This window comes from Rhagoletis pomonella, unplaced genomic scaffold (genome assembly GCF_013731165.1).
Source record: "Rhagoletis pomonella isolate Grant_MI unplaced genomic scaffold, Rhpom_1.0 Rhpom_scaffold_00001, whole genome shotgun sequence".
In the NCBI taxonomy this organism is placed as follows: Eukaryota; Metazoa; Arthropoda; class Insecta; order Diptera; family Tephritidae; genus Rhagoletis; species Rhagoletis pomonella.
Window position 1 is genome coordinate 9,514,615 of NW_023458555.1, and position 5,582 is coordinate 9,520,196.

Genomic DNA, 5,582 nt, shown 5'->3' on the forward strand with positions numbered 1-5,582 from the left:
ATGCATGTCTACATAAATATTTGGGTCTTTTAAACCACTTTAAAGCGTTCAAATCGAAAATATATTAGATAGCCATAAAATTGATAGCATACATTTGGGCGTTACAAGGATTTTCGTTTGGAAAAGGTCGATGCATGACTGGCTCCAACATTTGCTCCAACAACAATGCCGCCACACACATTTATGAGCAAATCACAGCGGTTAGTAAAATTTTATCGAATACCCGTGCCAAGCCAAGGTAAGTTGGTAGTGTGGGAATATTTAAGTACTATAAGGCAACCAGGCCAACATCAACGCAGCACATTTTAACCACATGACGCGGCGTATTTGCAAGTAACTGAGCCGATAGGCAGCCCCGCCAGCCAGCTAGCTACCTGCTATGTAAACCGCGCCGCTCTTCGGATGCCAAGCACATTTTAGCGCAAATTCCAACAGATGTTAACTTATTTGTACTTGCCCGCAAGTTTCTGTAAGTGTGTATGTTTGTATTTAAACCATGTTGATTTTTGTGGCGTTGCAACTGCCGGTGGAAAGAGGCATGGCACTTTTTGGTCTGCCAGCCACACGCTGTTGCATTTGATGAGCATAGCAACGGGTTGCAAATAAATGATTTTATCCTTGTGGTATGAGCGTGTCAGAATTGATCAGTGCTTTAATGAAAAATCAGGACTTTAGTGATATTGTGATAACGGTGAGAAAACTACAAATCTATGTAAATAAATTGAAAAAATTTAAATTGAAGATGTTCCAATAATTTAAGTTTTTATCAAATACGTATTAGTTCAAAAAAAAAAAAATTATAAAATTAAATAAGTATGTACTTTCTAAAGGTTTTAAAATTTAAGTACTTCTACAGAAAAATCAAATTTTTAAGAACTAAATATTAAAGAGCTAGAACTTGAATGTTCGGAGAAAAAAAAGTTACATAAGCACTTCGTACCTACACGTATACCTATTTCGGTTATTCATTTGCTGGTATTTGTACTTAGGCCTGACGTCAAACTTTCCGTTATTAGAAGAAACTTTTTGTTTTTATATTGGTCAGGCAAGGGGTCTAAAGGGCGCTTTTAAGCAACAACAAAGCTGCGATCCTAAAATGATGAATAACAGGGCAATTATGGCAACGGTCTTTCAACTCACCACAGTCTTTGGAAAGACAAAAGTCCGTCTGTCAATTCTGGTAACTATCTTGAAAGCTCTTTCGAAAAACGAATTGAAAGTTCTGCTCTCGAGGAGATCTTAGCATAATTCTCTTTGTATTTTAGTGCAAGGTTTGCTAAAAATTAAATTAAAAAATATGCATACATAAATACTTTTCTCTTTAGAGCAATAAAACCTTAAAATTAAAAGAAAAATAATTTCATTAAAAAAAAATAATACAACTTTATAAAAATTTAATGTAACAAAAAAGTGTGCTTATTTTTAAAACAATATATTCTAAAAGTTAAAAGACAATATAATAAAAAAGTTCCTAAAAATTAAAGAAATTAACAAAAAAAAAAATTCTTACTAAAATAATATAATCTAAAAATTAAAAAATAATAATAACAAGTAAATTTATATTAATAAAAAAGGTCCTAAAAATTAAATTAAACTAAATGAAAATTTAATAAAAGGAAGAAAAATAAATATTAATTAAAAGAAAGAAAAAATTTTTCTAAAAAATAAAAAAACAAATCCTTTATAGAAACTAAAATCTAAAAATTAAATTAAAACAGGAATAAGGTTAAAATAAAATAGTTCATTATTAAAAACCAAGAAAAAAATTCCTCTACTCGAGGACTCAAAGCTCGGATTTTTCGAATATCACGCCAGTACTTTGCTCACTAGGCCATTTCGATTGTTGGAGCAGCGAGTGCTTTCCGTCAAACGCGCTTTTCACCACGAAAGTTGGCTAGGCATCTTTTTTCTTCTAAGTGCCGTTTTCACCAACTCTGGTTAATACTAATTCCCTGTTAAGCATCGTTACTCTAATGTTAACCAGAGTTGTTAAAAGCGGCCCTAAAACTTTCGTCCCAGAATAAAGAAATACTTTCAAACTTCCTTGTTTACTGTCTTTTATTTGTCTTACAAAAGTCTTTCTTCTATCTTAGCCAGAATTGCCCTGTAAATCTAAGCTTGTCATAAATAGCTTTGCCACGCTTCAACATTTGGCATTTGGAAATTTAATCGGGCATAACCAGCTTCGTTGTCATATGTGCCGATTCTGCCTTTCAAGCGATACAACTTCCGATAACATTATTTATGATTGCCCAGCTTCAAACCCTTAGAATTAGGAATTTGCCTTCTTTTAATATTTATTAGGGAAGCTGGAGGTATGTTTTAGTATTCGGCGTCAGATACTCTCTTTAGGGATATATAAATCTTTGCAGGTCACTGTGTCCCTTTTTCTCATACATCCAATTGTTTAACTTACCAAGCACTTTATAATTTTCTTCAATCCTTAATCAAAATCAATAATTGAGAGAATAGGAGTGGCATCTTAGGGCTTAACGGGTCGTAGTGGTTAGAGGAGCATTCTATCACTCGAAAGTGCACAGTGTTTGAAGGTTTTAGGCAAGCCTTCTTTTGCTGGTCTAACAGAAGCACAGATACGGTAAATAAAAATGAATTTTAGATTTTGAAAGGAAAAAGCCACGAAAAAACGGAAGTCTCGTCTTTTCGAAGATGCCATTAAAATTTGATTTCCTCTTCCTACTTAAAAGGCTTGACTTTTATTACCTTGGGCAAGAGTAGAACGCAAAAGTGTGCCGTAATTTTTTAAAGTGGCAAATAAAGTGTAATTTTTTGCTTTTTTAACCAACTTAAAGGAAAAAACGAGGAATTAATCAATTCGTCGGAATTTTTTGTATGTGTGTAACCGATTTTCGATAATTCATTTTCCAGAAAGGTGATGCTTTAATAAGGGTGGTGCCATACTAGTTTAGCTGAGTTCTGATCATCGGACCATGAATAAACTAACGACAATCCTAAATGTTTATATGAGTACTGAAGTCGGTTGTTTTTTTGTTTGATTGAAAATTATTTGTACTTAGTAAGTTTTCGAGGGTTTTAAAGATCTTCTCGAGACGTTTTACTTTTTTCGGTAACTTTTAGAAATGTTTATGTTTTTACGAGAGTTTTATGGTTTTTCGGGCTTATCCGGGATAAAGCGAGATTTGTTAAGAGCTCGCGATTTTTCGGCATTTTTCTCGAACCTTTATGTCTAAAATATTTCTAAAATGTTTCATTACCTGCACGCCATTGCCTGCCAAGAAACGGCCGGCTTTAGAAAAATAGTTTCAAATGCTGTGCTAACCTGGCATCGATCTATGGCATAGATTCTATGCTCATACAGAGTAGCACAATGCATCCGATCAATTTTCTTACCGATCTCTTTTTCGAAATTATCAATGAAATATTTTCCATAAATTTTTCGATATCATAATAGCTACTCTCATCGAGCTTGCTATCGAAAAGTTTATCGATATATTTACAGCTTTTGTCATCAACTTTTCGACTCGGTAATCAACTCTTAGTATTGTTTAGCTGCTCGATAAATCATTCCATTGGAATTGATAGAAATGTAACCTTGCGTTAAGCCCTGTTTCTCATTTCCATTTCATTATACATTTATACATAAAACTTACATACTATACAGAAATGTTATTTACACTTTCTTTGACCTTTTGCGTATTTGCTCAACGCATGCATACGTGCACATACATACATATGTATAGCTTAAAGTACATATGTACATACAAAGAAGGTGTTGTCAGTTTTATGACAGCTGCCTTGGGATTTCTTGCGGTCAGCTAAAATTTATTGGAGGAAAGTGTGTGGAATTGGCAACGAACAGACCATCCTTTACATATGTATATGTACATATGTAGGTATATATAAGTAGTACGTATTTATATAAATACATATGTATATGAATTATTGTACATGCAAACTTTTACAAGCACACTCACAAACAGAATGATTAAAACGAAGAAAAGCATATAAATGTGACCTCTGTTGCATACTTAACTCAACCACCGCGGCAGAGTGTAAAATTAATCCAAAATAATATAAATAAATAATATACTTTAAGGCGTAAACACACTGCATGCGAAATAAGTAATTTAATTCTTGAAATTTTAGTACACAGCGGCAGGGGTCAATTTACAATGGGTTGTCTTCTCGATGCCGGAAAGCCAGAGTGAATGGTGAAAGCAGATAAACGTGACTAATGTTGCCGCCGTGCGTTCGCGGCCCAAAGTAGGCTACATTTTACAATTTTTTTTTTTTTCAGTCTGCAGCGAACATTAAAGGTACTGGCCCAATGCAGGCTTGCTTTGCTTGCTTCGCTTTAAGAACTGTCAAAAGTTATTGGGAATATACTAAAACGTATGAAGGCTGGCCAAATGGCAGCTTTGCTTCACTTGCTTTATGCGCCTCAAAGTTTCAAATAGACAAATGTTTTATTTGAAAGCGTTTTGTAGGCTTTTGACAAACAGGTATGTTCCCATTCTTAATGAATTCAAACAAACTGCTGTACACTTTTATGAACAAAAGTAATTAAAAAAAAATATATAATATAAGTAATTCAAAGTTTAATAAAAATGATTCTATGTTTCCATATTTATATTTAACATATCTCTGGCTGAAAAGTTGGTAAGTCCATTTTTACAAATTTGACGTGAACTTTGAATACAACATTTTGCGTCTTTGAAGAAAAGCAAAACTCAATACGAATCAGAAGGATTCGATCTTTTTTAAAAGATTTCGTATTATTTTAGCCTTAACGGATTTTCGGGGCCTCTTTTGGACTTAGAAAATTTGCCTTTAATTGAACATAAACGAGAAAAAATAAAAGAAGTACCTTAATTTCTCTTGCTTCATTTATCAAAATATGAGGTTTCAAAGAAGGTGGACTAAGCAGCTTTTCACACAAAGCTAGCGATATTTATAATGTCAAACTACTGGTCAGTCGTCTCTGAAAATAATCTTTTTTTTTTTAAATAAATGTACATATATTTATAGATATATGAATATTATCATTCCTTTGAAATCAAAAAATTAACTCGCATTAATTTAAAAATAAATCCGAAAAGATTATTTTGTATTTCGTTTTTTTAATTTTCTGGAATTTTATGGGAAAATTATTCTTAGTGTAAGGGAACAGACCTTGATTTTTTAGCTATACAGCTGGTAGCTTTGACAGCGTTCCAAGCCGCCATTTGGCCAAACGAGTATTTGAAGTAAATCAAAGCAAATTAAAGGAAGTAAGGCATGCAAAGCAAGCCTGCATTGGGCCAGCGCCTTAAATATGTTTGGAGCCATTGTTCATATATTTCACCTTGAAATTTTCACAGCTGCAGTCATTTTATTATTTTAAGTGCACTCTTAATTCGCAGCTTTTCTTTTAAGTAAAATTTATTTGCTCGACTGAAATTGTATGCTGCCTAAATATCTGCAAGCAAAGTATATACTATATTTAGTAAGTATATGCATACATAGGCTACATTTATTAAAGCATCTAAAATTTAGGGCGTACAAATTTTTAGCTGTTTTATTTTGCCACTTTTTGTTGTTTGTTGGCTTGCGCATACAACAAT